This window comes from Hippopotamus amphibius, chromosome 1 (assembly GCF_030028045.1).
Source record: "Hippopotamus amphibius kiboko isolate mHipAmp2 chromosome 1, mHipAmp2.hap2, whole genome shotgun sequence".
In the NCBI taxonomy this organism is placed as follows: Eukaryota; Metazoa; Chordata; class Mammalia; order Artiodactyla; family Hippopotamidae; genus Hippopotamus; species Hippopotamus amphibius.
Window position 1 is genome coordinate 180,075,661 of NC_080186.1, and position 24,627 is coordinate 180,100,287.

The window sequence follows — 24,627 nt, forward strand, 5'->3', positions numbered from 1 at the left end:
CTGACCGTACAATGTGAAAGAGTAAGCATTGTGGTACTTCAGTGGAATATGATTTGTGTGAAATTGCCTCACTCTCTGGCCACCCATCTGACTTGTGTGTGCTGAACTTCTCTGAATAATCAATGGTTGTGGCTGGGTGATATTAGAGAAGGCAATCTAGAAGGAATGCTCTAGGGATATTAGAAACAGGGGAGCAGGCCAAAACCAAGGATACAGGGTAGCACAGCACCCCACCCCTGCATTCTTATAATGCCCAGTAAGGATCATATTTCACACTATTCCTGTTTGCCTCGTGGATCTTAGCAGAGTGATAAGTAAACACAGTATTGATAGCATTGATATTTGGGGGTGGCTGGTGGTACAGGGAACATTCTTTTTTTTTTTTTTTTTTGGCAAAGAGTTCATAGAGGGTGGGATTTGAAAGGCAGTTTCTATATTTCCCTACCCTATCCCACCCTGTACTGGAAATGAGGAGGCAAGCCAACCCCACAACTATTAGATATTACCACCTGATTAATCATATAAACCTGCGTAGACATCATGCTTTACGTCTAACCAAGGGAAGGAATTTCTTTAAAATCTGGACCGTGATCGACTGGATCCTCATAAACATGAGCAGCAGTTGTCTTTTTTATCCTGGTTTGGGCAAATGAGGCATTTCTGGTAAGCTAGACAATTCCACCTGCCTCACAGCCTCGGTGACTTGGGAAGCATGGAAGGCAGATGGATTGAAGGATCAAGGTGGAGTGGCACTGGCTTATAGCTACAACACCCTCCTTCAGTTTATTCTTCCCATGAGTCCTTCTGAAATGGCTCTTAACTAACACTATCAGGAAAAGTTTTTTGAAATTACAGCACCATTTTCTCTTTGTCTCTAAATCTACTACTGAGCTTTGATCCCTTGTATCTTCCCAATCTTGTTTGGCTTTGATTGCTGATATAATGGATATGTTATTTTCTGTAAACTCTACAAACAGGTCTTAAATAATCTAATTAACATTGAGGTTAATTAATAGGGAGGAAATTGGCCTCATGAAAAAAGGGAAGATTTGTATACAATGTCATTACACACTGAAGCCTGGAAACAGGAAGAGGGAAATATAGAATGCTGTTCTTTAGGATTAATAAGACTAGGCTGCATTTACGTACTTATTGAGAAGTGGAATACTTACCCTGATATATTGCATTGCAAAGCACATTCTGGAAACAGCTGAGATCCTCTTCAGTAGTAAGATGCTGTGGCAAGCTTTTCCCTTCTAAGTTACTGACTCTTTAGTGCTGTGGGGAAACAGAACTTTAAAATCTGGAAAATAGAAACTCATTCTCTCCCTGGCCCAAAGACATACAAAATGATTTAAAAAGCCAGTCTAGATGATGTCAGTGGATTAAACATCAAGCTCATTAGCCCTTTCAGTGTGTACTGTATCAAAAAACAGCAAGAGAAATGTCTGCTTTATTGAAATAAAAATACATAGAATTTATGTTAGTTATTTCTATCAGTTGCCAAATGAAAATCACTATGTATTTTTCTAGCTCTTTAAATAAAAGTTATGAAAGAAAAATTCCTTAGTGTTCTGGATGTCATAAAGATGATTCTAAACAAAGAACACAGATCAGCATACCAAAGGACTGTGATTTCATTCTTGACCTGACAGGGGACCGAAAGGACAAATATTCTCCCATTCAGGCTCCCAACAGGCTTCAGGTGTGAACACTTACTGTAAACAGTGGATAATTTTACTGCTTTTATTGAGTTCCACAAGGCCTTCCCATTAGTGAGTATTTTAAGTAGTCTGTGTACAAAAAACATGATGATGGAGGAAGTTGAAGGGTAAAGGCTAAAAGATGTCTGTATATCTGAGGTACTAGGTATAGATTTTGTGTGACAGTTTCAGGAAAATGCAAGCAGGAAGAATAGCAAAGAAAGGCTCCTGTGGGAATTTCAGAGGAATTGTTCCATGTCTTGGCCAATTTTATTTTCAGTAGATGCAAAAAGGTAGAATGAAAGTGGTAGCTATGGAGCTGGTCCCAGAATATCTAAGGGGAAGGCTGGCCAGGAAGACGGCTGGAGGAGAGATGCAGAAGCTCTGGGAAGAGAGACCAGGAGCCAAAAATAGATTCGATTTTTCTGTTTTGTCCAGTTTCTAGGTAAAACTTCCTTTTGTGCTGGGAAGAGATGAAAATACATTTCTTATTGCCAGGCTGAACGTTTGGCCAGAATACAACTCACCCTTTGGCTGCTAACAACCTGTACACCTTTAGCAAACCCAGGTCTGGATAATGCAGTGCACTAGGGACAGCTGGCTGCCTAGTGCCTCTTCTTGAAGCTTGGAATACTGAAGTTAAAACCATTGACTTTCTGAAAGAACAGTTTGGGGAAGGCAAGAAATGGTATCTGCTTGTGTTAATCTGCTGAGATTTGAGTTGCTCTCAAGGGCAGTTTTTGAGGCTTCCTGCTATCTCTGGTGGCAATTGTAAATATATTTGCAGCTTTATTAAATTTTCTTACATTTTTCCCTTTTGGCTACTCTTTCAGTTTAGGACATTTGTTTGGGCCCATTACCTGCTATTTACATTGGTTTGTTACTTAAGCCCCCTTGGACCTTGAAAATGTGAACGCTTGAGAGGAAACAAAATACATATTTTTTAGAGTTGGAAAGAGACCATGAAGGTCAACATTTATCGTTTTTTATTTACTGTAAGTTTTTTAAGACATTTTACAAAGATCATGGTGCCTGAGCTGAAGAATGAAGCAGGAATAAAAATAAATAATCTAGTAACTGTGAAAACTGAATTAGCCCTAAGAACAATATTCCCTATTTTGGGTTTCCACTGTTTAGATTTATTAACAGAATCTGATAACCTAACAGGGAGTAACAGCTTTCATGGAGACAGTGGGCCTTTTAGGGACAAGCATGGGGACATGCCAAGTTGTTATCTGAGGAGGTTGTTCTCCTGCAGGCAGTAGCTGGGCTGTGCAATGCAAAGGCAAAGCCATGTAATGCTGAACCATAGGGGAGACCACATAGCTGTGGCTGGTCCCATAACAGGTGGCTGGCCTTCCTTACACACTTAAAATAGATATGCATAATTTCCTAGAGAGATTTGGGGGTAGCTTATTACCACTAAAAAAGGAAGACGTTTCTTTACCTTTTAGCAGAAATTAAGAAAGCTAAAATGTACTTAACACTATGCCAAGATCTGATACTGAAATTTAGCATGTGATAGCTTTATAAGACTGAGCAGAAAGGCTGGATTTTACTGAGTCCTTTAAATATCTTATTCAGAAATTGTATTCTATTGTACACCACTCCAAGAAAGGACTCTGGGACCTCTCTAACCTAAGGATCTCCTATAGCTGGGAGGCAGGTTAGTTCTTTATTTTTAAAAATTTTTTTTGACAGAGGCAAAGCAGACATTTTTATTTCTATTATGTACATGTGAGAACTATGGCTCAGACATTCCGAACTTTCCTTTGCCCGTCAGTAGCATATTTGGGACAGGAACCCAATAACCCTTGCTACCACTTTGCCAAAGGGAGCAGTAATATGTATAAATTGATAATAGGATGTCTCATAAAACTATCATAAGATTTTTAGGAAGAGATATTTAATGGCTGTAAAGAATAAGGTGACTTCCTGGAAGGGGAGACTATTAAGGCTGGATTTTCAAGTGTATCCTAATTGGTAACTGCAGTCTCTAATATGACCTCACATGGGTTATGATTCTCTTGCTGAAGAGTTTCCCCAGGACAGCCTTCATGTCCCGATTCCTCAGACTATAGATGAAAGGATTTAACATTGGGGTCACTGCGATGTGCATCACAGTTACCACTGCATCTTTTAGACTGTAACTAGTCGGAGGGCGGAGATAATTGCCCATGACTGTCCCATGAAACAAAGAAAAAACAGTGAGATGGGAACCCCAGGTGGAGAAGGCTTTGAGCACACCCTTAGTGGATGGAACCCGTAAGACTGTGGAAAAGACCCAAACATAGGAGATGATGGTGCATAGTAACAGCACAGAGAAAAAACCAGTTCCCAGGTGCATCATCTTTACTTAAAGTAGATGTTCGAACAGGACAGCTTGAGCAAAGAGGCAAAGTCACAGTAGAAGTTGGCCACTTTATGGTTTCCACAGAAGAACACACTAGCTGTGAGCAGAGTGTGGGGGATGGCATTGGCATTTCCAACCACCCAAGACCCAGTGACTAGCAGGACACAAGTCCATGGGCTCATAATCTTTGTGTAATGAAGTGGGCAGGTGATGGCCGCAGTGCGATTGTAGGCCATTGCAGCCAGGATGTAGCTATCGGTGTTACCCAAGGCTAACATGAAACACATCTGTGTTAGGCATCCTCCAAGGACATGGCTTTGGTGCCCAGGAGATGGTTGGCCAGTGCCTGAGGGATGGTTACAGAGGAGACGAAGATGTCAACAAAGGAGAGGTTGGCAAGGAGAAAATACACGGGGTTGTAAAGGTAAATGTCGCAGCGAATGGCCAGGATGATAGGCAGGTTTCCAATCAATGTGATGGGGAAAATGAATAGAAAGAGGATGAAGAAGAAGTCTTCCTCCTCCTGCTTACCCATAACTCCCAGGAGGATGAAATTGAGGATAGAGGAGTGGTTGTCTTCTCTCATGGATCCTTCAGCAGGAAAGGGGAGGGGAATCTAGAATTAGTAGTGAAGTGCTGTGTATAATGTTCTTTTTAAGCTACCACTTTTGACTCCTGTAATTGGGCAGGATAGTTCTTGAATAAGGACTTGTATACCTGTCCATGCACTATCAATTGAAAGGAATAAGAGTTTGGACATGCTATGTGGCAGACATTGTGTTAGACCCTGGAGATGGAGAGAGAGGAAGACTTACTTTCTGCCTAGAAGGGGAAAACAAAAGACAGGTAGAAATGGATTTTCTGCTGACAGTGTAATTTGTGATCTGCTTTTTCTATTCTAATTGATGATGGGCTGAAATATGACTTTGTTACTGTTGGGAGAATATATTATTTTTGAGGCATTGAAGGTAGCTCCCTTTTCCCAAAGGTGACCATAGTCCCACTCTCCCTGCCCCAATTAACTTCCCATACTCTCCTCTTTTGCAGTTCCACAGATGGCTTGTGGAAAGACTTGGAGCTCTACCCTGACCCTCCACACAAGATCAATCAGGAGCATTAGGTGGGTACCTCCTCAGCTCCTCAGTGTGGAACTTCCAAGTCCCACGTCCTCTATCCTCCCCTCCTCTTCCCCTTTTGTATTATATTCTTTCTCCTGGCACAGGCCAGGGCTTCCTATCCTCAAGACATTCCACAATTATCTCCTCTCAGGCTTGTATGTTTAGCTGTGATTCCTCAACTCTAGCCTTCTCATCCCAATTTAAGCATGAAAAAAAAATTTTGAGAACAAAACCTCCTTCAACTCAAATCCTTTGCTATCAGTGTCTCATTCCCTTCAAGACCTAACTTTTTAAAGGTTGTGTATATACACTGTCCTCATTTCCTCACCTTCTGTTTTCCTCATTTTGGCTTCTGCCCCATCAAGCCACCAAACTAGCTCTCATTAAAGTCACCTGTGACTTCTTTGTCACTAAAGCCAGTGACAGTTTTCAGTCCTCATTTTACCTAATTACTCATGGCATGCCTTCCATCTTCAAACATTCTCTTTTTTGGCTCTGATGGACCAACGCCATCCTGGTTTCCCTCTACTTTGCTGACCACAGTCTTTTGCCTCTTCTTTTCTCTAGCCATTGAATGTTTGAATGCCTCCAGCTTTGGACCTAACGTCTTCTCTTTTCACTGGGCATTCTCATCTGCATCTTTAGTGGAGCTCTGTTGCTGTTAGTGATCCAATGTCTCTTACTCCTTTCTTTGGTGCCAACTCACCCCTATTTTTTTTTTTTTTTTTGATGGGGAGGAACCACCTCCCTCACAGCCATTGTGTGTTGTTTCAATGGGACCACGCGTCAAAATTCCCTGCTCTTTCTTGAACAGCATATCAGAATTTCACTTATGGGAATATTTATCTCAAATGCCAGAGGATGGAAAAAATTGGGGGCTGAATTACTCCTGCGGTATGACACTCTGAAGTTACTTTTCATTGATTTCCACTGCCTCAGTCCCCAGAGCTGGCTTGGTACTTCCCTTCTTAGGCTTAAACCTTTTTTGAGAGCCATACCATATTTCCTTACACTAAATTCTTTTATTTATTATCACTTTTTTGTTCGTTTAATCTAGCCAAGGAGGGTTTCTAACTCTTGCAACCAGAAAATTGTGACTGATACAGATCCACGGCCTCGTGTCATCTCCACACAGATGATTTTCCAGCTTTTGTCTCTAGCCCAGAACTCTCCTCTGAGCTCGGCTATTATTTCCATTTACCTACTTGACATTTCCAAAGCACCTTAAATTCACCATGTCTAAGACTGAACTCATGGTCTATATTTCAAGCCTTTCTCTTTTCTCTGCATGGCAGTATCGTCCATCAGTTGAGTCAGAAAGCCAAGGATTTAACACTTTTCACACCTCCCCTGTTGCATATCCAGTGTTGCAAGAAGTCTTTTTGATTTTACTACCTAAACTTCTCCCAAATCTGTCTACTTCTCTTTCTCCTGTTCTCCCCTAGTCCAAGTTATCAACATCCTTCTGGATGAATGTAGAAGCCTCCTAACTTCATGACCAATATCCATTATTCTCCTCTTCCATTCCTTTCTCAACACTGTGGCCAGAATAATATTTTCAAAATGCAAGCCTGATGGTATGACCCCCGTTTAAAACCTTTCAGTGGCTTTCCATTGCTTTTAGGATAATGCCTCAAACCCTTAACTTGGCTTACGGGACCCTGGATTGTCTAGTCTGTTTCTCCCAGCTTCATGTCACTCCACATCTCAACCCTCTCCCTCTTTCAGATTCTCAAAGCTATTAGGTTTCCTTCTGCTACAGGTTCTGTTCTTGTATTGTGCTCTCTACCTAGAGGGCTCTTCCCTACTGGAGTCTAGAGCACAGGATTGGCAAAGTGTGGATCTGAACTCAGCTGAGGTTATTTTCACTTTATTTATTATATGTATCTTTCACTTGTTTATTTGATGATCTAGCAAATGTAGATCAACATTACACAATAGTATGAATGATCTGGTCCTTCTCTTGTGCAGGAGGGAAACCCAGGGAGTTGGATGACTGAATAGGGCCCACTGTCTCTTTTAGGCTGGATGCAAGGGAGGGCAGCGAACATCAGAATTCAAGGGCCTACATTATAATCATAAAAGGAATTCCTGGTTGTACCAGTTATGTTTCTGGGCTTATTCAAGTTTCAGTAAGACTGGATATGGCCTACCACATTCCTTCACCTTGAAACCTTCTCATCCCTAGATGGTACTTTAACCATCACTTTCTCAGAGAAGTCTTCTCGGATCCCCACCCTGCCCCTCTTGGTGTACTGTTTAAATAGGGGCTTATGTTGCACATCTCCAGGACTATAAATTCTCATAGTAGACTCATGCCATAGTAGACTCAGAGTTAGGTGGGGAAACTACCTTTGGCTTAAAGAATGAGGCCAAATTATTATCTTACATTAAGGGGTCTGTGAGGGTATTCTGGTGGTAGGAGGAGGGGAGACTTGAAGATTGCTTAATTCCCCTCAGCGATGGCATCATCTGTCTTCTACCATCTTCATTGTGTCATTTAGCTTTACCCATGGTTTCAAGTGGGCTGCCACAGGATGTGTACAGTGAAAGAAGAGGTTCTGGTTCGTGCCACATGTCTCTGTATGAAAGCAAGAAACTGTTTCACAGATGTGACCACAATAGTCTTATCTTCATGTCTCATGCCCTATATGAATATATGCATATTGCTTATTTGCAGTAATTGTTAGAGGGAGAATCATACTTGTTGTAAACCATTAGGGACTTGCACTTGAGCTCACCATAGTATGCCCCTCCTGATTCACGTGGAGGGGTACACGCAAAATGACGACTCTGCCAGCCAGGAAGAAAAAGAAGAGGCTGTTGTGCAGGCCACCCGCTGTGTCTGCGACATCCCCAGTCTGGCAGGGTACTTTGTAAAAGCTCCTGTAGAACCATTTTTCTTTTCTCCAGAGCATTTCTCTCAGTTTGTCATTATATATTTACTAATGTTACTGTTAAAGTCTCCCCCATTCGTCTAAGTCTTTCGTCAGAACAAACTTGTGTCTCACAGTCACCGGCACTGAGCACAGTCTGGTTTATAACAGGCAGTCAGTAAATACATGTAGGCTGTATGAGCCAATGAGCCAAGTCTCTGCTCCTTTTGGGTGTGGAAGCAGGACTGGCTTCTCCTTCTGGACCCCACACATATCTAGGATCTTGGACTGTGGCGGGATGAATCCCCAGGGGGCAGATCCAGGACTCCCAATTGCAGTCAGTCCTCATTATTTGAAGATTCTGTGTTTGTGAATTTGCCTACTTGTTAAAATTAATTTGTAACCCCCAAATTAACACTCACAGCACGTTTGCAAATCATTTGCAAACATGTGCAGAGTGATAAAAATGTGAATTGCCCAACCTACATATTCCCTGCTGAAGTAGAACAAGATGATACGCTGCCTCGTTGTTTCAGCTTTCATACTGTAAATGTGTCTTTTTTGTAACCTACTTAGGGCCACGTTTTTTACCTTTTTGTGCTTTTTATCGGTGACTTCACTGTTTAAATGGCTGCTAAGCACAGTGCTAAAGTGCTGTCTACTTCTCCTAAGTACAAAAAAGGCTGTAATGTGCTTATAGAGAAAATATGTTAGATAGGCTTCATTCAGGCATAAATTATAGTGCTGTTGGCTGTGAGTTCGATGTTACTGAATCACCAATATATATTTTAAAAGGGATCTTTAAATAGAAACACACATAAAATAAGGTTATGTATTGATTGGCTGATGAAAACGTTGTGACCAGAGGCTTACAGGAACCTAAGCCTGTATTTCCCCTAGGAGCAATGGTTTAGTGTTCTCTAACTCAGAGTTCCAGGCAACTTTAGGGAGCATAACTACTATGAATAATGAGAGTCCACTGTGCTTTGGCTTTTTTTTGTAGTTCAGTGAGGAGTAAATGAGATAGGACTACATTATATTAGCTTTTGCAGATTGTAGAAATATTCATAAGGGTAAATGTTTAACACTAAAACTTGATAGATTCTCTAATAGAAATTACATAGGCCTGCTCTTAACATTTTCAGATAAGAGTACTGATGGTCCCCCCAACCTCATTCTCTTCCCACCCCTGGCTTTATCCTACAACAGGAAGAACCTGGCATGTATGTATGAACACTTCAAACTCCATGTCCAAGTTCCATTCATACCTGCCTCCACATACCTGGAGCCCTTCCTCCAAATATTTGCCCCTTGGTGATACCTGTAGCCAAGGGGTGAGTATACTGGTGTCGTAGTCCGCACTTGGGAGTTAGGCCAGGGAAAAGGGCTTTGTAAGCACTGGAAGAGGGCTCAGAGCCATTGGATAGGAAATAATAGGATCCAAGCTATTGGGTTTAGAAAGTGGGGAGACACAGACTTTGGGTGCTCAAGTCCTTATACTTTTTCTCTGAATTCCTTGCCCCATGCAGAAGGTCACAGTCAGATAGATGAAGGACAGAGTAGGACTTTGAAGAGTACTGGGCTTGACATAGGAGCCCTAGTTTGCAAAGTCTAAGGTAAGTCCTGTGTATGGAGCAATGGTGGCACAAAAGTAGTTATTTTTATTTCCAAATTAGGTAGAAGAAGAGGGGGAGCGAAGAAACAGGACATTCTCTATAGAAAAATGGCATACGAACTCAGTTTTTAGATATGACTTTCTAGGTGTGCTGAGATAAGAATGGGGTTGGGAGAAGAAAATAAGTTAGGCAGAGGCAGGGGTGTGCACAAAATTAGAGAATCAAATAATATGATAGTGTTTTCAATGAGCTGTGAATAATTCAGTAGGGCTATATAGCATAGTATGAGAGGTGTGGAGACTCAGAGGTTGGCCAGGGCTGGGTCATGTAGGGCCTTGTGTATTGTATTAAAGGGTTTCTCCTTTATCTTGCTGGTGTTGGGGAATTATCTGCCGACAGCACCCAACTTCTGTTTTAGTTATGGCAATATACATGTTGGATTGGAGAAGTGTGGGGTTGGAAGGAGGACTTTGGAAGTAGCTATGAGTATATTGTAAACTTTCCAGGTAGAAGGGGAAGAGGAACTGAACCTCAGTCATAGCACTATGGGGTAATGAAAGAGAATATGAGGAAGATGATGAAAACTTCTATTTATTATGTAAGAGGCACTATCCCAAGGGTTTTACAGCTGTGATTTCATCCTTACATCAATCCTGAGCAATAGGTATTATTATTTAGCCCTATTTCATAGAGAAGCTCGGGCAAAGAAAGATTAAAGAAACCACCTACTATGGACTGAATGTCTGTGTTCCCTCAAAGTTCATATGTTGAAGCCCTAATTGCTAATATGATGGTATTTGGAGGTGGGAATTTAGGAGGTAATTAAGTGTAGAAAATTTATAGGTTGGATCCCCCATGATGGGATTACTACCCCATGTGTGGATACAGCAAGCAGACAGCCATATGTAAAGCAGGTTAGGATCTCACCAAGATCCTAACCATGCTGGCCCCCTGCTCTTGCACTTCCAGCCTCCAGAACTGTCAGAAATAAATGTTTGCTGTTTCAACCATCCAATCTATGGCATTTTTGTTGTAGCAGCCTGAGCTAAGACACTGTTCAAGGTCATATTTCTAGTTAGTGGCAGAGTGAGGATTTTAACTAGCTGTTATTCTGGAGGCTATGTTCTTAACCACTAAGATGAACTGAGAGGAGAGATAAGGCGGAATTTGAGAGATCATAGGGAGGTCGAATCTTGTAGGACCTGATGACAGATTAGATTTGGAGGATGAGAAACAAAAGATGGTTCTAGGATTGACTCCAGATGTGACTTGATATAGATACTGGTGCCAATTAGAAATGAAAAATACAAAAAAAGGAGTGATTCTGGGAGGAAGAGGCTATGTTCCCTTTGGGGGATTCTGAGCTGGAGGTGATGGTAGCACATTCAAGTGGAGACACCAAGCAGGCGGGTCCTGGAGCTCAGAGGACAGGTCAGTCAGAAGGGTGGCATCCAGTACATGGTAAAGGGTTCTCATCTTTGGTGAGCATCCTTTAGCTAACAGAGAACTAGTGGAAAAGCCTGGAAGTGACTCATTTGCCCAAAAGGTAGCATAGGGTAGACAATAAAAGTGTAAATGGAGGAGCTTTATCACTTACCAGTAGTACAATCAGAGTGAGTCATTTAACATTTCCAGCCCTCATTTTTTGAATCTGTAAAATTGAAATGATAAAAACAACCTCTCCCTCATGGTATGACTGTGAAGATTAAATGGTCTAAATACCTGAATGTATTTAGAACAGTGCTTGGCACATAAGGTATAGGTAATGCTTTTATTTATGGCAGATTTTTCTACAAAGAAACTTTAATTGCAAAGCAGAGTCAATCTTTTTCTGTCTTGGTCTCTTTCTCTGCAACAATATGAAAATCTTTTGAGGAAACTCCTTCATAAAGTAGGTCTCTGTAAAGCAAATCCCATTTTGCCATAGAAGATGTTATTGACGTGAAGTAATAACATGACATTCTACATTCACATACGCACACAAAAATGTTGCTTATTTATTTTTGTCTGTAAATTTCTTCATCTCCTTAAGATCCTGCTGAATACTAAACAAGTCAAATATAATCCAACACAAAAATTTTAATCCTCTTCAAGAACTTAAAACAGTAGTGACAGTCTCTTTCAGGTAAATGCTAACATCTTTCAGATTATCTTCTGCCAGAATTGTCTCCAAGCTGGAGCCTGGGTGTATGGTGTGGGGGGTGGGAACTGGACACTCTTGAAGTGGCAGCAAGAGGGTGGCCTGTGACCCACTGTGGGGCTTTATCCTTTCCCCTGGATCTTTGATTTCTGAGGTCATCCTTTTTGGCCTGGTGTAGGCATTTAGTTCTCATGGCTATCACCAGTGAATTCATGATGGGTTCTGTCTGCCTGATCAAGTCCCAGCTTAGTCCTTGCTGGTTCTTCCCCCCCCCCCCCCGCCCAGAGGTCTCCTGTGCCTACTTTCAGCCCCAGATGAGTGACCTGCTGTGTAGCCCAGAGCCCAGGGTCATTTCATCCCATCACAACAAACCCTCAGATAAGCTCCTGAGATAGAGCTTCCTTGACTTCCACTCTGCAACCCCACAGGCTGGGAGACCATGCAGGCCCTTCCATCTCACATGGGAGCCCAGGATGGCTGGGAAACCCTAACTCAGGTGATTTCCCCTCCCCAAATAGGTTGCACCATCACTCCCAGTCTGAAGCCGCAGGTTGGGGTGGGTGTGTAGGTGTGTATGCTCTCTTATTCACAAACAAGGATGTGGCCACAGCTCCACTCTGCTTTGAGTTTTCTCTTCAACCTAATTATCATAATTTCTTCTCCATGACTTGAGGCACTGGAGTATGTGGTCAAAAAGGCCAAATCCAAAGGAGTTGGAAAGAACAGGCTTTTCATCTCCCATTTTGTTTTGTGGGATATTCTCCATGGCATATCCACTTCCTTAATGTGATGATCTTTCTCATTCCTCTTTCCTGGAGCTAAGGGGGAAATGAAAATACACTGATTATTCCAGTGGTATTAATGCCGGGAGCTTTTGTTTCTGGTCAAAGACTTGGCCGTTGATATAAGCCACCAAAACCCTCAAAGGAAGGATAAGACAACCATAAAACTCGATAAAAGCTTATGTAATAAAGCTGTTTTAAATCTTATAAAATCATTTTAATGTACTTTGTACCTTGGCATATGTAAGAAATTCCACAGTATCATGTGTTACTTGAGCAGAGAAATTAAACTCAGTTGTGTCATAAGTTGGACTTCTTTAAAACCAATATGCTAACATAATAAGCATTCATTAAATATTTAATTAGCTAAAATTTAGCCTGCTTTTTAGATTGTGGTTAAGTCTCCTATAGGCAGGATAGTAATTAATCCATATTCTTACTTGCAATATGGTCCTAAAAAAGTTACTTAACTTTCTGTACCTAAGATGCCCAGTTTGTAAAATGGGAGTATTAATAATATCTACATAATAGGATTAGATTAGAATAGTGCTTGGCACATGGTGGGTACTATTTTAGCATTTGTTACATTCATTATGATTTGGGAAGGTTGAGTCTTAGTGTATTAACTGATGGTTTTCTTTTACTGCTGCAAATATGTGTTAAAATTTATCCCTTGATTGTTATTCTTTTTATTATTTTTTATTATATGTCATTGCAGCAGCCAAACATTTGAGGTCACTTGTGATATCTGTAATTGTGACAGTTTGGAAAGCAAAAATTCATTTTCATTCTTTCAATGTTTTAGATGGCTAAGGTCTTGTCCACTCAGATATGCTGTGGCATTCTTTTTGGTTCTTTCTCTCAAAGTTCTTTGAGCACGAAATAATTCAGGTATTACAGTGATTTTAGTCATTTTTGAATCTATTTATATACAGCATTCTTTCAAATGGCAGAAGATACGGTGGTGTCATAGCATTTGCTAATCATAGTCACACCCTCAGTAGTTGTATCAAAGATGAGGAAAGATAGCAGAGATGCATGTTGGATATTAGAGGAAGGAAGGAGCATTTAGCCTTCTTCTTGTTTAAATTTGTATTTCTGGGATTACTAATGGGGTGGTTCCCTCCTCCCATTTGTTTGTTTACTAGTTGAATATTTTCTATTCTAAATTGCCTGTTCCTATCCTTTGTCCATTTATCTGTTGGGGTTCTTACTGGTTTGTACCTTGATTTACATGAACTTCTCAAAATTATTAAAACCTGTTTGTCATATTTTCAGCAAATATTTGTTTTTACCCATTGTCTTTGGATTTCAGATATGAAAAAATTTGAAATTTTACATAATGAAATCTATTGACTACATGTTTCTAGACTTCTTATGTTGCTTTTAAGGTTGGAGAATTTTCCCCTCTGTAGACATTTGACGGTCACTTATGTTGTGCTAAAAGTTTGTCAGTTTTCACTTGTTAAAGCATTTAACTTTTTCATCTCCTTAGAGTGTATACTTCTCATTGAGATGTATATATAAAATAATCATTTTTTTAATAAAAGGAGAAATTATTTTAACCCCATTTATTGAATTCATGGTACCCATTTGATCACATGTTAATTTTCTCTATACCTGCACAGTGGCCTGTGGCTGTGTGTGACAGTTGAGCACCTCCATATATGGCCGGGCCACACTGAGATGTCCTGTAAGTGTAAAATACATACTGGATTTTAAACACTCAGAACAACAACAACAAAAGAATGAAAACATCTCAATAATGTTTTGATATTTATGACATGTAGAAATAACGTGGATATTTATGACAGGTATAATAAGAGATATAATGTGATATATAATAAGATATATAATATATTAATGATATATAAATAATATATAAACATTATTAAAATTAATTTCACTTTTTCTTTTTTACTTTCTAAAATGTAAAAGTACAAATTTTTCTTTTTAGAAAATTTTCTTTTTAGAAAATTTGTAAATTGCATGTGTGACTCATATTACATTTCTGTTGGACAATTGCTCTATACATTAGGCTTTCTTTCTGTAGTATTGTTTTTTTTTCTCACTCTCACTGCTGTCTGCATATTTACTGGTTGTAGCTTTATAAAATGTTTTTGGGTCTGGTTGAACTACTTTTTTTCATTTCTATTCTTTACCATTTTTTTTTATTTATTTTTGCCTTCTAGATAATTTAACTTTTTTTTTTTTCCAAGTTCCAAGAAAATTAAATCCCTCTGGGATGCTGATTTAAGTTACATAAAATTTATAAGTTGATTTTGAAAGAAGTGTCATCTTTATAAGACTAAGTATTTTTTCCCCCAAGGAAATGATTTCTTTTTGTTTTTTAATCTTTTTTCTACATTTCTTAGTAAACTTTGTTTTTTCCTTCATATAAACAGTATACATTTGTTATTTGGATTATTGTTAGGTATAATGTTTTTATTTTATTGTAAATGTCACTTATTATTCCAATACATTTTCTAACTGGTGTATGTTGGTTTACGAAAGGTGACTGTTAAAAATTTACCTTGCAACCATTTTTACTGAGCTTTTAAAAAATTAATTCTAATAGCTTTTCAGCTAATTCTCTTGAGTTATTCTCCTTGTCAAATTAAAATGCCATATCATATGAAGCTTCGAATGAGCTTCTAGAATTCTCTCCAAAATTCTAGTTGTAGAAATCAAATCTTTGAAAAAAGTAGAATGTTTAGGTATAAAATTCTGTTGTTTATTTCAGATGGAATTTTATTAGAACTTCTCTGTAATACTGGAGATCACAAACTAAAGTATTTTTGTGTGCGTGTGTGTGTGTGTGTGTGTGTGTGTGTGTGTGTTTTCCAAGGGCTTGATGAAAAGGTTAGGGAAACTGGTATATGATTGAGATAGCACAACTAGTAAATGTACTTGGGACAGTGTATGCATGTGTGAACATGTGTGTGTAAGACTAGCTGTAAGAAAAATTGTTGACTTCTGATAGTTGCCTTTTGTTGGATATTTGAGGTTGCATTAATTCTTCCAGATGGTTGCAAAGGCCAGCTGAATATCTTCTCAAGTGGAATTTCACCTCGAAACCCTCAGCCTTTTTCTTCAATCTCAGAGAGCCTGGGGCTTAGGTTTCATTCTTGCGGCATGATTATAGGAATTCAATTTTTATTTGGTCTTAAACATTATTTTTTCTTGCTCTCTGCCCATATCCTTTTACTAATGCCTTTAAAAAGCCTTTATTTTTTTTCTGGTAGCATGAATAATACTTTTTTTTTTCATTAAAAAATAGTAGTTTATTTTTAACAAAAATCTTTGAGCACAAAATCACTCAGGTATTACAGTGATTTTAGTCATTTCTGAATGTTTATACCCAGAGTTACTTCTCATTTTAGAAATTATGTTTTTGCATTCTCTCCTAGTGGCAATACAAGGCAAGGTAAGAAAGCTAAGAGCCTGAGGGAGGAACGTGCCCTCATTAGTACGAGTGCTGTTAATCAACACTATCAGAGCTCAAACCAAATTAATATAAATCCTTCAAAAGGTAACCCCATGTTTATAGATTAACTTCAACCCTTGTCTTAAGGGGGTAAAAGAATTTTCTCTATTGATGTATTTAAACAAAGTTAACTGATGACCCACTACAAAATGTTCCTCTCTTGGTAATTTATGGGGCAAGAGACAGGCTGCAGACTTTTGTTGTGCTCCTTAGGGCATGCACCGACCCCCCGACCCCCCACCAGAATTCCATCAGGGTGCTGCCACATGGATAGCAGAGAGCATGAATCAACATTTGGAAACATGAAATTGCTGTTATGTTATATATAGTGCATGTTAAACACACACACAAACACACACATACACTTAATGTGGGATGAAGTCTTTACTGAAGGATGTTATATTGATATGGTGCAAGTGTGTGTGTGCGTATGTGTGTCTGTGTGATGGTGAAGCTGTGTCATTCCAACCTACTGGGTCTTTTATGTAAAGGAGATTATTTATATGTGGTTGGTATGTGGAATATGACTCTCTTGTCAAGTACTCTAGTTGTTTAGCTTATTTCCTGGGTAATAAAATCAGAAAAGCAAAGCCCATAGAATTTAAGGTGTTACACATCTCTTCAGCCCGAGTGAGAAATCACTTTAAATGAATCAAGAATATGTTCATTTGTATTCCAAGCAGAGATGGAAAAATATCTTATAAATTTTTAATCCACTGAGTGGCATGTATTATCCTGAGCTATTGTCCTGGGTCAGACTGCATTTCATATCTCCATTTGGAAGGGAAGCTGCTGTGATGCAGAGGACAGAGCCACTCCTTCCCCACCCCCAACCCCAACAAATACCAAAATGATGAATTTTAATGAAGGGGTAAAATAATGGGAGTTTATTCTTATCTATGTCTTATTCACTGAAGCAACATGGGTTTTTCTTTCCCCTGAAACCAACAAGAAACTAAAAATGTATTTTAAACTGGAAGAAAAAAATAACTCATAGTAAAGAAATATGTATATATATTTTAAAATACAGTATATTTTAAAGCAGAATTTATTATACTACTACAACAGTAAGACCCATTACATTGGCTAACTCTAAGTTTTAAAAATGAAAGCATTATTTATAATTATTTATCAATTAAATTATTAATGTTATTTAAGATTAAGCACATCTTAATAAATTACATCACATATTAAAGTTATTAATTACTATTGTAGAAATCAATCTTTACTAATTAAGTCCAAATGTTTATGGTATAAATTGTCAAAGTTACTAAAAAGATATGTAATATCAAATAGATGATTAATTTTCTACCACCCACTTATTTATGGCCAGAAGTAGGAGATCAAAACATCTTAGGAAATCTTGTAGGTGATTATGAATATCTTTAAACCAAAAAGTGAGAGTGAGGTTTAAAATTTTAGGATTGTTTTTGGCTAGGATTGTTTATATATTTTAGATATGGAGTTTATGTGTTTCGGGTAGTTTCTGCATTTCAGGGAGAGTTTATCTGTCTCAGGTTTAGAGTATTTAGCCAACTGGACATGTGTCTGTACTTAATAGTGCAGTAAAAGTAAGACCCTCCGAATAGTTGAGTGGCCAAAATTCAAACACCAAATTCTCCATTGTAATTTAGTATAATTTAGGGCACAACATAGTACTAGTACTGCACTTAGTTTTAGTGTCAAGGACTTGGGATATTTTCAGAGTATGGATGAGCGTTTCTTTGGGAACATAACTGAAATCAGAACCAGGATGAATATTTCCTGCCTGAACGATCCTGCCCCGGAAATTCACGTGGTGAACTGAGATAATGGCAGCTGCTGGAAAAACATGCTTTTGTATAGTGTAGTTTTATTAAGAAGAGCATTGTAATAAGCACAGGATTTGGCAGTAAAACTCAATAGGCAATAAAGAATTTTAAAATGGTACTGACTAAAGTTTAGTGGGCATTGCTGGCTATGACATTCTGAGCGAGAAGGTCAGAATTTCAGTCGTGCCAGAAATTCAGGATTGCTGATGAGTTAGGTCATGGGAATGGCCTGGTCCACAGTAGGAAGGGGAACCCCCTGATGGCCAAGAGGCCCTTTGATGTTTGCCCTCGGCAGGCTCTGCCTCACCTCTGTTTTTGATCTTGGACTGAATAACCTCCTAACTAACTTAATTGGTGGTCCAGCACACTCCTCCTGCTGTTCAGCCTTGACTCCAATGAAAATGGCTAGATAATCAAGCTCTTTCTTAGCCGCCTCAAGCCTGGCCTTTGTGACAGCTTTGGTCAGCAGCCTGGCTGACCCTGCAGAGCCCTTTTGCCATCATCCCCTTAGTTTGTTGGGGTAGGTTTTTAACATCCTTACACTCAGGTCTCCTCGTTTCGTGTGTTCACCAGTCCGTGCCTTGTGTCAGGCAAACAGCTCTCTTAACACCGGACATGCCCAAATTATTAAAGCACCGTAAATTACATCCCACAGTGGCCTTACACTTGACTGCCTCCACCTCTTACCTTGTTCACCCCTTTGACCTCGCTGAACAGCAGTTCTTCGCACGACGTTCTTAACAAGGTTGTTTATTCTGCATGACCAATGAGACAGTGCCTTATGTAGTAAGTTCTCAGCTTCGAGGTATGCCCGAGAGGGCAGACATTTCAGCTGCTAAAAAAATTAACCTTTTAGTCAAAGATAGCCCTTACTGCTAGATGTGCTTTCATAGCCCACATTTGTGAACATTTAAGAGTATCACAGTATTTATGGAGATTTTTATATCTATGTATAGATCAGTTTCGCAAGTCGTAGTAACCCAGGGAAAGTAACCATCTATGCCAGCTGTGTAGTTAAGACTGCCAAATTATTATGAAAATGGCTCTGTACAGTCAACACAACTATTTATGAAAATAGGAGAAAGGAATGTCAGTGATACTCAAAATTCACTTGTAATTTCAGACCTCATTTGGATGAGTTGTTCAACCCACTCTCTGCCTGCTTGAGGGAAGAAAAAGTGGCAAAGGGTCACAGGGAGGAGAGTTAGATTCTTGGGAGATTGGGATTCTTGGGTGTGAGAGAAGATGTTTCTTAGTTTTATAAATGTTTATGGAGTTGTTCAGACTGATTGGCTAAGTGCATCTAGAGCTGTCACAAGGTAGGTTTTGACAAATTCTAATTCCCCTCCCCCTTAGTGGTTCCTGGCTTATTTGTCTGTGTATATTGGGTACAGTTATTCACATTGATTGCACCTGCATTCCGAATACTCCATGCTGCCAACCTTCTCTCTTTCCTTCCCGCCCCCTCTCCCTCTCGTTCCTGCTCTCTAAAGCACACACTGCACTTTAGATGCCCTACACAAAGGGGTACTCTCACAATCTTAAACACCACTCTTCCATTCTCTTCTTCTCCTTTTGTCCCAGTATATTTTCACTTTCTTATTTCTTGTTCTTCCCTGCTCGTCACGGAGTAGAGAACTTGATCCTAATGAATGACGTTGAGAAAGGAGGACAAGAGATGGCAGCAAGAAGAAGGATAAAGGCCTTAAAACTTGGTACAACTGAAGAATTTTTCTATGCAAAGAGTACCTCTTGAACATGGATCAAGTGGTAATTGTACGTTGTCCTACTTTTGATGGTACTTGAGAATATAGTCATGATTGCAGGGTGAAGGGGGAGTAGAAAAGTTGAACAGAGCAGATTCAGAATTATGTCAAACACACAATAGGAAAAACAGAGTGATTTCACAAACATATTACCTGAAAAATACTGAACAAGAAACTCTAGGATGCCATATGGAGCCCTCACGTAAAATGGAAAAGGACACAGAGCCTTGAGCTTTCTAGGCTTTTACATGCCCCTGTAGAGTGAAGCAGGGCTGTAGAATGGAAGGTTTCGAAAGGAGGGAAGGCTGGGCTGGGTGGCGGGAAGAATTGACCTTTGCTCAGCACAGCTACAGGGAAGGAACCATATCAGGGCTGCCTGCAGGTTCCCTGGAATGCGTCTGAAATTCTCCCATTTATTCTCCTGAATAAGAGGGTTCTCATTCAAAAATAAAATAACCATGGTTTCCCTAATTTCTTTTGGAAAATAAGTTAATGAATAGAATTTAAGTTGTCAAAACTTTGGCTTCTGCTGCTGCTGCTTATTTACAGTACAATCTGAAACAAGATGATCTATAATTTAACCCCAAATGACAGCATTTTAATTTCGACAGGTTGCCGTAGCTCAGTGCGCTCAGAGACCTCCCTGCCATCTTGAGTCCTGCCATCTTAGAAAGCCAGATGTAGTTGCAAGAGCACACATCTTGGAGTTAAAGTCCTGCTTTCACACTTGGGCTTTTCCCCTACTGGCTTGCTCATCCCTGAGAAGCTCCTACACCTCTCTGGATCTCAGATTTCACTGAGGTTCTACAAATTGAGACACTAACAACCAAAGCATAGAGTTATGATGATGATTAATTGCAATTACGTGTGTTTGAAGAAATCCTCAGCCCTTACCACGGTGTACGACACCTATATGCACACAATATATGTTTTCCCTCTTTCTTTCTTTACTTTTCCTGAACAAGCAGGAAAATCACAAGTAGAGGAAACACAGCTTTTTAAGGCAATATGGTTTCTCTCAAAGTAACCTAGACCAATGTTTTCAGACTTTCATGAAATCTTACCAAAAAACTCTCCATAAAACAGATCATATGGAGCTTGGGTAGGGGCCTGCAATTTCCAAGCTTCAGTTCCCCAAGCAGCGTGTATAATACATTGTGCTCTGTGTCAACAGCACCCCCAATGCCATGTAAAGAGTGACCCCTGGAGTTGTGCACTGAGATGTATTCTTTGGTGTCTCCATGAGCTACATCAACTCTGTGCCATTGGTAATTTACTAGAGTTACTTGTTTTCTCCTACTTTGCTTGTTTATCTGAGATATTTTAATGACATCATGCTGGATTCACAAAGAATGCATCAGAATTCTATACCACGCTTTCTCTCTGAAACCAGAAGGAGAGAAGCACAGGCTTAGGGGACTCTGAAGCACCAAGGGTTTGGACCTGAGATACGCACACAATTCCCTTGAGGCATTTCATTGTGAGAAAGGGCATTCCATTTTTAAGCAACATGAGCCAGCTATTAGCACATTTCCCAAGGATTATTGCTTGTCCTTGGGTTTACTCTGGTGCCTGAGGTCAAGATGAATACTTACTTAGATCCCTGGCAAGTTGTGCATTTCCTGCTGATAATTTGTAAACAATAGATTTTAATAGAAAGTTACTGAAAAAGTTTCTAGAATAACTGAACTCCCTTATATCTGCTCATTGATGCTTAACTCGTTGGAGCATCAGCACCCAGAATATTAAATCCTTTTTACACAATTAGGTTGTGCACTTATGCATACTAACAAGGTGTGAGTGTGGGATGTTTATCTTCTTTCCGAGGATGATAAATTCTTTTGGCAGGTTCTGTCTCTTTCTATTTCACTGTGTAATATGTGCCCAGAGGCAACTGTTCTTTACCAGAGTGCATCCTCCAAACAACAGAAATTGATGGTTAAAGAATGGCCTGAAATATACGTCTTAAAGATATTGCAATTTCACCCACTAATACATGTACCAGCCACTTGGTGGCTGTCCTTCTGCATCTGTTGTATTTATTATGTTGATTTTCAAAATAGATCTTTATTTTGTAGTCCTTCAAAGAAGAGAAATAAAAATTGGTGGAGTATAAATGCCATTCTTTGTTTTTGATGTGGGACAAATGACTTAAATGGCTAAAGCAAGAGCCAGATTTTAATCCTAAACTGCAGTTGGCAATATTTTGAGATTTAGAAATGTCTTATGTTCTCATTGTATTTGAGCTCTGTTTGTTTGTTTTGCTTTTTCCAATCTTGTCGTATCTAAGAACTGAAGTAAAAGTCTTGGTCAGCAGTTCCTTTGAGGTTTCTAACCCAGTCTCCATCAGGCAATTGAATGAGAGGTCATATCTTCAGAGTCTGATTGCTGGGTGAGAGAGCACTGAGTCTGTTCTTATTCTCAGGAGGGGAGCTGTCCTAGGTTACAAAGAGACAAGGAGCAAGAGGAAGAAGGAGAAGAAAAGATTACTATGTCTCTGGATTTTCTTAACCCAGTGGCGCATATAGACTGTACCAGCTATTTGCAAGTGATTAGAATTATGTTGTAGATATTTAAGTTGATCTATCACATATTTTCTTTTCATCCTTTATAACCAAATTTGAAAGCAATGGTACGCCTTACCTTCTCATGACTTAGTAATAGATGCTTCATAATTGTCTCCTAGGCATCCAAGGTTGGGCTCACCCAGATGTGGTAGGGGCTGTGTGCTTACTACTGGCAGTACATCAATTTGACGTATTGGTTATTTGCTTCCTCCACTCTGCTAACCACAGTGCATCTCAGTCCTTATATGTGAAACCAAAAGAAGTGATTTTAAATGAAAATGAGTATTAATAATCTATCACATAGGTGGCCGCTGACTGTAATTCATTCTGAGTAATGCTGATAAGGACTATGAACACATGCCTGAGAGGCTTCAAGAGGTACGACTGATTCTATCACATGGAAGCAGCTGTATGCAGCTAGACCCCTGTAAGCTTCAGTGTGTGTATGTCTCCATCTTATATAGGAACATCATTTTCTTGTATCTGATATCACCCAAAATAAGCATCCCATCACCTGAGACTGGATCATAGCTCTATCATAGAGATATATATTTTTTGTGTGGTGGTATTACACCTCTACCATGGATGGCAATATATTTTCAATAAAGGCCTGTAATTCTTGACATTATCCTCATTTTGTAAACGAGTAAGTTGGAAGTTGTGTATAAATGCTGCATCTCATCATTTTATATATATTGTATATATATCAAATTTGCATGTTTGGGAAAAAAAGTACAAGCTTCTTTTTCTGAATCTGCACCCAGAAGTCAGGAAAGAAAAGTAGAAACTTGCTCAGCTTATTAGCAAAGAAATAGATTCAGTGGAAGCTGGGCTTTAAATAGGGAAGAGGATTCTAGGCTGAGTTGGGAAAGTCAGCTGTCAGAAGATTTGGATGGGTTATGGGCAGCGAGAAGGCTGTCTGTATAGTGCCTCATGGCCCCAGGGAAGTCATGTACCATCCTGTCTTTTTTATGCAGAGTTGGCAATTCTTTTTCTTCAAGGCTAGAGGGAGATGTGTGGAACAGAAAAATGGCGCTAGGGAGGTACATACAACAGGGAGAAATCTGAAGGTAAATCTTTGCAGGTTGTTAAAGGTCCAAGAAAATCCTGCTGGAGTGCCAGTGCTGAGTTTGTGTGGTGGACAGCTTGAGGCCCTAAGGAAATTCCAACCCTCTGCAATACAGCAAGGAACAATAACAATAAAAATGACAGAGACAGCAGCAGGCACAATGATCCTACAGACAGCTGACATTTACGGAGCAATCTCTAGGTGTAGGTTAGTGCAATAAGCATTTGATATGCATAATTTTATTTAATAGTCACAGAAAGTAGTCACAGAAAGATATTATTACACCTGTTTTACAATGAGGAAATTGAAGTATACAGAGGCTAAATCACTTGCTTAAGGTCACACAACTAGTATTAATAGTAAGTTAAATTTAAGGAAAAAAGGAATCATATAGCCCTTAGGTGTTTGTAGCTCTGTAGCTTTCTTTCTGGAAGAGTAAAGCAATGATTCTCACTGCTGGCAGTGCTTTAGAATCACTTGGGGAGCTTTAAAAACTAGTACCTGATCCTACCTTCCGGACATTCTTTCATTGACCTGGGGTGTGACTTGGGAGTTTTAAAAGCTCCCCAGGAGATTCTAATGTGGTGGCCTGCTCTAAAGTAACTTCTCTTCTGTTTTCTCTAGACTTTCATTTGTTTTCATCATTTAATTTTACCATAATTTGTGAGCATTTTATTTATTATCTGATACCTTGTTTTGTCTGTCCCTTGTAGCAGAACATAGCTCTGTGAAGGCACAAATCCTGTCAATCTTACCCACCCCTGCAGCTTCAGAGTCTGTGCTGGATAAATGAAAATGAATAAGTATCATCTCTCTGTAAAATTAGTTAATCACCAATCAGAAAGTATCCATGCTTCAGTTTTTAAAGGCAGTGTTTAACACTTTTATTGAAATAGTCATTTACTTAGGGTATGAGGGCTGCTGGCAATTTCTCCTTATAAGTGACCATATAAGACAGTCAGGTGAAGGAAGAGGTGAGGAGGAAGAGAAAGAACAGGAGCCCAATGGCATTAGTTAGTGGTGTGGAACTGTGCTCCTAAGAGGAACATTCTTTACACAAGAATTTTTCAGAAGAAGTGGGCTTTTACTGGTTTTAAAATGACATTTTAAACTTCAATCTAATTTTTGATTGAAATCTTTAAAATCAATGTGAATGAGGAACCTTGATGGACGCTGTAGAATGAATGAAGATAACCTGGATGGGAACCTTTGGTTTACCCAATACTGCAGGGAAAGAATCTGTTTTTGCAGAGTGCAAGCTTGTGTGGGCTGGGCTGGGCTGGGCTGTGATGGGGATTGTCAGAAGCAAGGCTCCCTTGCATCTAGTTTAGTTCTGGGC

At 39.5% G+C, this 24,627-nt stretch overlaps 2 pseudogenes; one reads left to right on the forward strand and one right to left on the reverse strand.

Moving 5' to 3' along the window:
• Window positions 1–3,699: 3,699 nt before the first annotated feature.
• Window positions 3,700–4,642, reverse strand: LOC130843979 (olfactory receptor 1A1-like; annotated as a pseudogene).
• A 3,279-nt stretch (window positions 4,643–7,921) lies between these two features.
• LOC130843984 (MKI67 FHA domain-interacting nucleolar phosphoprotein-like) overlaps window positions 7,922–24,627 on the forward strand; it is a 61,665-nt pseudogene continuing 44,959 nt past the window's right edge.